Source organism: Prionailurus viverrinus, chromosome A3, assembly GCF_022837055.1.
Source record: "Prionailurus viverrinus isolate Anna chromosome A3, UM_Priviv_1.0, whole genome shotgun sequence".
Taxonomy (NCBI): domain Eukaryota; kingdom Metazoa; phylum Chordata; class Mammalia; order Carnivora; family Felidae; genus Prionailurus; species Prionailurus viverrinus.
Window position 1 is genome coordinate 31,066,959 of NC_062563.1, and position 11,622 is coordinate 31,078,580.

Sequence of the window (11,622 nt, forward strand, 5' to 3'; positions counted from 1 at the left end):
AATAAAAATATGAAATAAAAGATCATTTGAAAGACAAAACCCAATTTTTATATGATTCAAAAAAACATTATTTTGTCAAATTGTTATAAAAGCTTCTAAGTGTTTACACTCAATTCCTGTATTCCTTTGTCATGAAGCTCTAATGGTGTGTGGACTGGCAGCAGGCCACAGACCAATGCTCTGAAAAGCTCTGTATTAAATACAAGATCTAGCTGTGGGTCTAATAATGACTCTCATTTTCAAGTCATGATAAGCATAAATAATCTATCATTTGCATGTGAAATATCTATTAATTCTATTGGTGACAAAATCAGTTATTGTTAATTCCATTAGGGCATGATGATTATTTTCATAATGGGAAGAAATACTAAATTTCAACCATCAGTTGGTGAAAATTAAGATGTAATCTTTTTCCCTGCCCAGGTCCATAGGCCTCCTATATCCTATTGCCAGATCCGGTTGGAGCTCCAGTCTAAGCATCGCCGCCTACCCCCCACCCCAGCCTTAAGCAATGGGAGGGGTAGTAAAGACTAGAAAAGGAATAAACACAACCACAACCACAAGGGAAGATGTCCCCCAAACCTCAGCTGGGCAATGCCTTCTTGTATCTTGAGTCTCAAGGTCATAGGGTTAGCACTTGTGGTTCTGACTAGGGGAGGAAGCAGCCTGTGAACGGAGTAGCACAGGTCCAGACTCAAGGTAAGAGGGAGCTCAGATTATCAGAACTGATTGTCTCAGATAAACAGACAGAAGCCCCAGCAGAAAAGGAAACAGGGGTGGCAGTCATGCGGGCAGATGAAGGAAGCTGTCAGCCTGAACAAGGAGATTTGCCAGCTTCCTTGGCCTCTGCAGAGCTCAGAGAGGCAGGGGGCCATGGGGGGGTGGGGGGAGGGGGCCTCTGGGGGCTCTAGCGGAGACCCCTTTCTTATTTTTGGAATTGTGTTTTTTGCTGTTGTGCTTACCCAGGCTCAGACACGTTCTCACCTCACTCATGGCCCCCTAGTACTGAAAGTCACTTTGTGCCAAACATAAGGGTAGACCCAGCACTTTTCACTCAACCCTAAAAGCCACGCTGGAGGATATGTGTTATAATTATCCCTGTGTAACAAGTAGGGAAATGAGCTGAAGGCCATCCAGCTAGCGCAACAGTGAATGGCACACCTGGGACGTAATTGGGACCCTCTGAAGGCAGATTCTGTGGTGACTGCGTGCCTCCCATGTGCCGAATCCTTGATTCATTTGGAGCAACACAGACAAGCTCTCCTAAGCACACTCGGGGGGGTTGGATCTACTAGTTAGGAAACACAAGGATAAACATAATCTTTTACCTTCAGCATTTCTTGTATTGTTTGCATTTTACAAGGGTAGGCATTTTATTTGACTTTATTTAAAGAAGAAATATATACATGAAGAAGAGAACGTGAGCTAGCCAGACTTCAGGTTGGCCCTGTGTTGGCATCCGGGCCCCCATATGGCACTGGAATGTATCCATGGGCGGGTAAGGACTTGGTGTAGTTTAAGGATCTTGCAATTGGGGCCAACAGTGCCCCCTAGAGGACTTGGGGTGCGCTGTCAAGGCTCAGCCTATCCGCTTTGGTGGCAGTTGAGATGGGCAGGGTTTTATTTACCAACAAATGGGAAGCTCCTGAAAGTCGCCACCACAAAACTAAAGAACATCAGGGACAACCAAGGTCTAATCCACACCAGTAAGCAGACAGTTCACGTGCTACCTTGACAAGTGCGGCCAGAGGGGGGGGAAATGTGAAGGGAAGGAACGAATGCCCAAGGGCTCTTCTGGAACTGTGCTTGGGAAGTTTCCAAGTCAGGGATTGAAAACCAAGCAGTGGCCTGAGGAACAAGGTTCAGGTTCAGTTCTTTCAGTCATGGAACCTAGGCAGTCACTTGCCTGTACGATGCTCAGAGCCACATTTGCAGATGGCGAGCTGTTGAGAGCACCAAAGTGAAAAAATCTTGTTTACATGCTCAGGTCTTATTATGGTCAACAGATAAAGCACAGCCCTCTTTCTAGATCCTGCCTGTTTTCTCACTGACCATCAGAAATAGGTATGTTTGGGCTCTATAAAGGCTTCAGGATTCATTACTTCAACCCATATGGCTACAAAAGCTTTATTTCAGAGGAAACTACTGTCCTGTATCTGGGAAACCAGGTGTCCTGAGGCAGAAGACCCTCAAAACAAGAGCTAAGGGGTGACATCACGGACAAAGATCAGGAACAAGACAGCGATGGCAACTTTCACCACTGCTGTTCGACATTGTCCTGGAAGTCCTAGCCAGAGCAATTAGACAAGCAAAATAAATAAGAAGCATTCATATTGGAAAGAAATAAAGGATCTTTTTTGCAAGTGACGTGAAGCCACGTGTAGAAGATCCAAAGAATCTACACAATAGCAACCGGAGGTAATATATTTAGCGAAGTTGCAAGATACAAGTTCAACACATAAAAATCATTTGTGTTTCAGCACACCAAGAATGAACAATCCGAAAAGGAAATTAAGAAAGCAATTCCATTTATAATAGCATCCTAAACAATAAAATATCTAAAGACAAACTTAACTGAGGAGGTGAATGGCTTATATACTGAAAACAATAAGACATTGCTGAAAGAAATTAAAGAAGACCTAAATATATGGAAAAACATCTTATGTTCATCAATTGGAAGAATTGATATTGTTAAGATGTCGGTACTACTCAAAGATATGTATAGATTCAGTGCATTCCCAATCAAAATTTCAATGGCCGTGTTTGAAGAAATGGAAAAGCAAAACCTTAAATTCACATGGAATTACAGGGGGCTCCAAATCATCAAAACAATCTTGAAATGAACGAACTCACATTTTTAAATTTCACAGTCTACTCTAAAGCTACAGTAATAAAAAAACTATGTGGTACTGGCATAAGGATAAACACATAGACCAATGGAATAGAATAGAGAACTCAGAAATAAACCCTCACATATGTGGTCAACTAATTTTCAACAAGGATCCCAAGACAATCCATAGGAACGGACAGACTTTTCAACAAATCTGCTGGGAAAACTGGATATCCACAAGCAAAGGAATGAAGTTGGGCCTTTACCTTATGTTACATACAAAAATTAACTCAGAATGAATCAAAGACCTAAACATAAGGGCCAAAACTAAAAAACTATTAGAAAAAAATATGGGTGTAAATCATGACCTTGGATTCGACAATGGATTCTTAGATATGGCACCAAAAGCATGAGCAACAGCCACAAACAGATAAATCAAATGTCCATTGAAATTTAAAACACCAAGGGCACCTCAGTAGCTCAGTTGGTTAAGCGTCCAACTTTGGCTCAGGTCATGATCTCACAGTCAATGCGTTCGAGCTCCGTGTCAGGCTCTGTGTTGACAGCTCGGAGCCTGGAGCCTGCCTCAGAGTCTGTGTCTCCCTCTGTCTCTGCCCCTCCTCTTGCTCACTCTCTGTCTCGGTCTCTGTCTCTCTCAAAACTAAATAAAGATCAAAAAAATTAAAAAAAAATTAAAAACGCCAAAGGACATTATCAAAAAACTGAAAAAACAACCTACATATGGGATAAAATTTTTGCAAATGATACACCTGATCGAAGTCTAGTATCCCGATTATGTAAAAAATTCTCACACAATAAAAGGTAAGCAACCCAACTTAAAAATGGACAAAATAGACATTTTTCCAAGGAAGATAAATATGCGGCCAACAAACACAGGAAAAGATGCTCAATTTTAATTAGTTAGAAAAATGCAAATTCAAACCACAAGGAGGTGCCACTTCACACCCACTAGGGTGGCTATAATACTAATAAAAAGTATTGGTGAGAACTTGAAGAAATTGAAAGGTTTGTACATTGCTGGGGAGAATACAGAATGGTTGGGCCACTTACAGTTCGGTAGTTCCTCAAAAGATTAAACATAAAATTACCATATGGCCCTATAATTCCACCCTTGGGTCTATATGAAAAAACTTAAGCAGACCCTGCACCCAAGGAGATGCACACGGATGACATTGTCTTCTTCGCGTGACTCTTACAGCCGTCTCTCTCCCAGGCGCAATGGCAACTCTTGAGGAAAAACTGATTGCACCAGTTGCAGAAGAGGAAACTGTCCCAAACAATAAGACCACTGTAGGGGTACCTGGGTGGCTCAATCAATTAAGCATCTGACTTCGGCTCAGGCCATGTTTTTGTGGCTCGTGAGTTTGAGCCCCGCGTCGGGCTCTATGCTGACAGCTCGGAGCCTGGAGCCTGTTTCCAATTCTGTGTCTGCCTCTCTCTCTGCCCCTCCCCAATTCGTGCCATGTCTGTCTCTCTCCCAAAAATAAATAAACATTAAAAAAAGTTTTTTTAATTAAAAAAAAATAACACTGCGGTGTCCTGTCCAACAGGACAAGTCGATATGGCATGTGCCATCAGTGTTCTAGGAAAGTCTCTGGTTGATGAACTTGCCCTTGTGGATGTTTTGGAAGATAAACTCAAAGGAGAAATGATACATCTGCAACATGGGAGCTTATGTTTTCAGACACCTAACATTATGGCAGATAAAGATTACTCTGTGATTTCCAATTCTAAGACTGTGGTGGTAACTGCAGGAGTCCTCCAGCAGGAGGGAGAGAGCCGTCTCAATCTGGTGCAGAGGAATATTAATGTCTTCAAATGTATTATTTCTCAGCTAGTCAAGTACAGTCCCGACTCCGCCATAATTGAGGTTTCCAGCCCAGTGGATATTCTCACATATGTTACCAGGGAATGAAGTGGACTACCCAAGCACCATGTGATTGCAAGTGGGTGTAATAATCTGAATTCTGCTAGATTTTGTTGTCATGTGGCTGAAAAAGTTGGCATCCATCCCAGAAGTTGCCGTGGATGGATTTGGGGAGAACATGGCAACTCAAGTGTGTTTGGGTGGAGTGGAGTGCATGTGGAGGGGTTTCTCTCCAGGAACTGAATCCAGACTTGGGAGGAGGCAGTAGCAGTGAAACTTGGAAGAAAGGTTGAAAGTACTTATGACGTCATCAAGCTAAAAGGATATACCAACAGGGCTACTGGATCAAGTGTGACTGATCTCACTGAATCCATGTTGAAAAATCTATCCAGGATTCATCCAATGTCCACAATGGTGAAGGAAATGTATGGCACTGAGAACGAAGTCTTCCTGAGCCTTCCGTGTTTCCTGAATGCTCAGGGATTAACCAGCATTACCAACTGGAAGCTGAAGGATGATTTAAGGGGCAGAGACCTTATGGGTCATCCAGAAAGACCTAAAATTGACCTGTGACTTCTGGCTTCTGGGCTGTAGAAATTTAAACCCTACAACGTGATTAACCGTGAGACCTTTAGTTTTCACCCAGGTACATGGATCACGGTTTGCTTTTATCTTCCTAACTATGCACATCTGGGCTCACGGTCTCAAAGCCCATGCTTGCAACAGGAGCCCTTAAACAAATAAAACTAACTATCATAGTGTGCTGCTAGAAAAAAAAAAAGTTGCAAACAGATACTCAAGCCAAGTGCAGGTACACACATATTTGTAGCAGCACTATTCACAATGGCTAGAAGGTGTAAACAATACAATGTCCACCAATGGATGAGTAGATAAACTGATATACATACATATAATGGAATGTTATTTCACTGCAAAAAGCAATAAGGTACCGATATATGGTACAATATGAATGAGCCTCAAAGCATTATGCTAAGCGAAGGAAGCCAGACACAAATGGTCATACATTGTATGATTCCATTTATACGAAATATCCAGAATTGATACATGCATAGAGAATGGGGAGAGGGAGAGGAAGGAGGGGAAATGAGGAGAAATTCCTTAATGGGTAAGGAGTTTAACTTCCAAGTGATTGGAAATGTTTGGATAAAGGTGGTGGTTGCACAATACTGTGAATGTACTAAGTACCTGAATCATTCACTTTAAAATGGTTAATTCTGGGGTGCCTAGGGGGCTCAGTCAGTTAAGCATCTGACTCTTGACTTTGGATCAGGTCATGATCTCACAGTCTCATGAGTTCCAGCCTGTACTGGCTCTGTACTGGCAGTGTGGAACCTGCTTGGAATTCTCTCTCCTTCCGTCTCTGGAGGGAAAGAATTCTGCCCCTCCCCTGCTGGTGCTGGCTCTGTCTCTTTCAAAATAAATAATAAACTTTTTAAAAAAATGGTTAATTCTGTGTTGTGTGAATTTCACCTCAATAAATTCACTTAAAAAAGAAAAAGCAAGAGCTAAGAACTCTGGGATGGCTGGCCCATTACCACCTATGGTCCACATGTAACATGTAATAATTTATGTAATGATCACATCAAGACCCAGTGACATGTGGGACAATTTCCCTGATCATGAAATGGTGATAAGCAAAAACAACATTTTGGAAAATCTACAAGAACTGAGATGATATGATAAAAGATCTGTGGTTTCTTTCTATTTGTGGCAAAGTCACAGGTACTGTTAACCCTACTGTCTTTTGTTGCCTACATTCATGATAAAAAATGCTAGATTTTGGCTGTAGATAAATGAAAAGAAATATATTTATATATTTGTTTCTTTTCTTAGATCATGAACTCCCAGGATAGAAACCCTTGCTCCCGGGTGGTAAAAACGGAAGAAGGAGTAAAGGAGTTCACTTCAGAAGAAAGATAGCTGCTCTCATCAGCCCTAACCGATCTCTCAGATCAGTGGTCAGCAAACTACAGTCCGCAGGCCAAATCCAGCCTATATCACCTGGTTTTGCAAAGAATCATGTAGTGGAGCACAGCCTTGCCCATTGGTTTACGTAATATCCGTGACTACTTTCATGCTGTAACAGTGCAGTTGAGCAGCTGAAATGGAATCCAAATGGCCCGCAAGCCCCACATATTTACTCTCTGATCCTTTCAAACAAACAAACAAACAAACCAAACGCTGCTCACCCCTGCTGTAGAGGAATGCCACCCAGTCCTCTGGGGACGCCACCCTCTGGGCTGGCCACCTGCTGTGGTTGGGCAAACTCCGTACTCCTGTGGGCACGAGCAAACAGTTTTGCTACCCAATATGCTTCCGGCTGAAAACAGCAAATGTTCGCTGAAACAAAACATTAAAATTAAAAGTTTGTCTTTCGTGGGCCCAGGCAAGACGGAGTAAGCTCATGCCAAAATGTCCCTGCCACAGAGTACAGCTATAAAACCCTGGCAGCACGCATGGAAGGACTATTTGAAGACTCTAAAAAGTCAATTATAGCAGACAGATGGGGAAGATGAGGGTTTGAAATAACACCAAGCTGGCGGTGAGCTTGACATCCTGCCCCAGGACCCCTTGGCCAGAATGCAAAGCAGCCCGAGACCCTGAGGTGGCCTTCGCTGTCAACAGGGGGATTCAGAAGCCCTCTAGTTCTTGGGAGAGAAGTGGGAAATGTCTCCCAACACTTAGAGAGTGGGGAGATCTCCCGTCCTTGTTTCTTTTCTCCATTCCCTCCCACCCAAGCATCCAACACATCAGGGACTGCGACAGGGGCCTAGGGGTTGGCTACAAAGGAATCTACTACTGTGAGAAAGAGTACTCCTCCTTTCCAGGCAAGAGCATTGTGGTCCCCAAAAGGTGGGGAAACCCCTACTGCCTTTATTCTTTTTCTGTTCTCCCACCACTCGGCCCCAGATACAGGCCCAGTATCAGGAAGCGTGTAACGTAACAGAATACATGAAGCCCCATCTTTCTGGAGGAAGGAATGAAAAGAGAATCCCCAGACAACCAGAAAGTATCAGGGAGGTCACAGGGAATGAGAGGTGGAGAAAAGTAATCCCCCCCAATTGTTGTGAACTCTCGGGCTCACCTCCACGCTGCACACATGTGACTTTACTCCTAAACAGCATACCACAGACTTTGAGAGTTGAACTATAGGGCAGACCGCAGCCCAGATCCCAGATGGGGCACTGGACGGCATGTACAAGGGACAGATCTGAACAGCACCACCAAGGCTTTGAAAACGGAATTGACATCGGACCCACAGACCGTAGAAGCCAGGTCAGAAGGTGCAGTCTGAACCCAGCTGGATCAGTTACCTACTGGAACAAAAATATCAGCGTTCTCCACAGGATTTAAATACGTCTAGGATTACACCCGAAACTAATGTAACACGATGTGTCAAAACACTGGGAATAATAGAACGGAGCTTCTCCAGTCTGATTGAAGGGCATTTATTCAAACAAAATTCACACAAGAAGACAAAAGAAATTCGAATAATGAAACTCACAAGTGATGGTGTTTTGAAAGTTTGTAGCATTTATACTTCTCATGGTTTTAAAGCTTAAAACTCCACCAAGACTTTTGGACCCCCCTGTTCAAGCCTGACCATACCCCTCTCCTCCTTATCACTCGTCATTGCTCCCCAGGGGCCCCCCATCAATTGCCTTCAGGACAAAGTCCTGCCAAGGCCTGCCACCGCCCCTCGCCCCAGTTCTCTCTCAGCCACCACAGGTGCCCGCAGACTCTGAGATGCATGTCGAATCTGGACCTCTGCCAGTGTCGTGTGCTCTTTAGCTCCAATGCAAGCACCCTGTTCACTCCACCCCCTTCTCTGCAAGGTTCAGCTGGGTGTCTCTTCCTTCAGATGGGAACCTTCCCTAGAAACCAATGCACCCTGCCCTCCCCTCCGTGCTCCCTCTGGATCCTGGGCTGGCCTTATCTTGGGCTTAACTCACAATGTCCCATGCCCAGTCATTTTCTTTTTGTGAGGCAGCTTCTCCCCCACTGTGAGATCTTGAGGGAAGGGATCGGTGGGTCAAAGTGAGCGAATGAGCAAGAACATGACCCAAAAATTCAAGAAGCAAACATCAAGGGTCTTACTAGCGACTTGGCTATTGATTATTTGTGTCTTTTTTTTAACGTTTTATTTATTTTTGAGAGCGTGCAGGCTAGGGAGGGGCGGAGAGAGGGGGGACAGAGGATGTGAAGCGGGCTCTGTGATGACAGCAGCGAGCGACATGTAGGGCTTGAACTCTGCAACCATGAGATCATGACCTGAGCTGAAGTCAGACATTCAACCAACTGAGCCACCCAGGTGCCCTGAGAATAGATGTTTTTAAGTGCCCTGGATCTTTGTTGATTGTGAAAAATACCCTGTGCATACCCGCACCACATCCCTGAGTCGCAGGTACACTTCTGGATGAGTAATTTACTGTGCAAGGAGGCACAGGTTAAAGCAGAAAGCCTGTAAAGTATCTGCTCCGACCGGACCCAGAGAAGAGCAAAACTGACTTATCTCTTAGGGATATTGTCTTTCAGGATTCAGTTACCATGGCAAGCATGCCTTGGCCCACAAACCGTTCCCCTGAGAGGTCTTCCACAGGCCAATTGCTCCATAAAACTCTGCTGTTTAAATTTGGGCAAAAGGGTAGAAAGATTCCACAGAGTGAATTGCCAGAGAAAGAAAGAAACCCAAAACAGAGTTTTCCAGGAGACCAGATTTAAATCTTCTTGGAACACTACGTGACTTTTTCATTGCTCGAAGAATGTCTTTCTAAGTCAGGTGGGTGGCCACTGTCGCCCTGTGGGGGAGGATGTGTGGCATCTCATCAGAGGCCAGCTCCGGCGGGGCGACCGGATCAGGAAGTTAGAAAGCGTTTCTTCGCCTGCCCAACAGCGGCCAGACTCGCAGTTTTGGTTCAGATGTGTCCTAGAATGTTAGCCAACCATGGAATTTTCTGGAGCTGTCGAAATGTCCTTTCAAAGCATCTGCTCTATCTAGTCCTGTGTCAGCTGATGACAGCAGCCTTGTCACCGCCACCCCTTACATGCTCTCTTGTGCCAGTCTTCCCGCTGAGCACTTTGCATACGTTTGCTAATACTATAATAGCCCTTTGAGATAAGTATTATCATTTGAATAATTCAAATAATTGTTATCAAATAAGAATTATCGTTCAAATAATTTTCGATTGTTTGGATATACCCCTTTGTTTTAATGCGTTCGTCAGCGGGTGAACATTTGTGTTGTCTCCGCTTTTTGGCTATTATGAATAATCCTGCTGTGAACAGTCATGCACATGCTTTAGTGTGGACATATGTTTTCATTTCTCGGAAGCGTGTATCTAGGGACGGAATTGCTGGGCCACACGGCAACTTCCTGTCTAATATTTTGAGGAACTTTCAAACTCTTTTCCAAAGTGGCTGCACCATTTTATAATCTCAGTGGCAATGTATGAGGGTTCCAGATTTTCCACATCGTCCCCAACACATTTTACTGTCTATTTCTATTGATAATGGCTGTCCTCGCGGATACCTAGTGGTAGCTCACTATACATCCAATTTGCATGTTCTTAATGACTAATGATGTTAAGCATCATTCCCTGTGTTTATTTGTCACTTGTATGTTTTTCTTGGAAAAAAAATTTCTATTCGAATCCTTTGCCCGTGTTTATTCATCTTTTTATTGTTAAATTTGAGTTCTTATGATATTTTGGATACAAGTCCCTTATCATACATATAATGTGCAAATATTCTTTCCCATTCTATAGGCAAATCCACAAAGACAGAAAGTGGACTAGTGATTTCCAGGGGGTAGGACAGAATGAGGAGTGATTGCTAATGTATCCAGGGTTTCTTTCTTTCTTTCTTTCTTTCTTTCTTTCTTTCTTTCTTTTTTTTTCCTCTTAATACAATTTCTTGTCAAGTTAGCTAACATGCAGTGTATACAGTGTGCTCTTGGCTTTGGGAGTGGATTCCCAGGATTCATCACTTCCATACAACACCCAGTGCTCATCCCAATAAGTGCACTTCTCAATGCCCATCACCCATTTTCCCCTTCCCTCACCTCCCCATCAATCCTCAGTTTGTACTCTGTATTCAAGAGTCTCTTATGGTTTGCCTCCTTCTCTGTTTGAAACTATTTTTTCCCCTTCCCTTCCCCCATGGTTTCTTTCTTTGGCATTGAAAATATTCTAGTGGGGAAGTTGTACAAGTCTGTGAATATACTAAAAAACATTGAATAGGGCATCTAAAATGATGCATTTTGTGATATGTGACTCATATGTTAATAAAGCTATTACTTTTTAAAATATGACTTTTTCTGAGAGAGAGAGAGAGAGCGCCTGTGAGTGAGTGAGGGGCAGAGAGAGGAAGAGAGAGTGCAAAGCCCAAAGCAGGGCTTAAGCTCACCCAATGCGGGGCTCACCCAATGCAGAGCTCGAACTCACAAGAGACAGTTCATGACCTGAGAGTGAGACCATGACCCGAGCCAGGGTCAGATGCTTAACTGACTGTGCCATCCAGGTGTCCCAAAGCTGATATTAAAAAAAAAAAAAAAAATTATAATAATAATGATAAGCAAAGACTTGCAGAATAATCCACAATGTGAACGAAATGCAAGAAACTCAGGAAGGAGAAGAACTAGCTTGGTCAATAGCTCCTCTCTTTTAGCTGCCTTTCCTTCTCCATCTCAGTTCCCCACCCCTCTATTAGTGCTTCCTGAGGTCACCTCCCAAACAAACTCCTTGCACCCAAATTCTTATCTTAGCCTCTGATGCTGGGGGAACCCAAACCAAGACAGGTATTAAGTATAAATGTCAAAGCCTTCTCTGAAAAACCTTTCAGTTGAGGGGCGCCTGGGTGGCTCAGTTGGTTAAGCGTCTGACTT

The 11,622-nt window shown here is 43.6% G+C and overlaps 1 pseudogene; it reads left to right on the forward strand.

Annotated features, from left to right (window-relative positions):
• The first annotated feature begins 4,069 nt into the window (after positions 1–4,069).
• Positions 4,070–5,334, forward strand: LOC125162909 (L-lactate dehydrogenase B chain-like; annotated as a pseudogene).
• Positions 5,335–11,622: the final 6,288 nt, after the last annotated feature.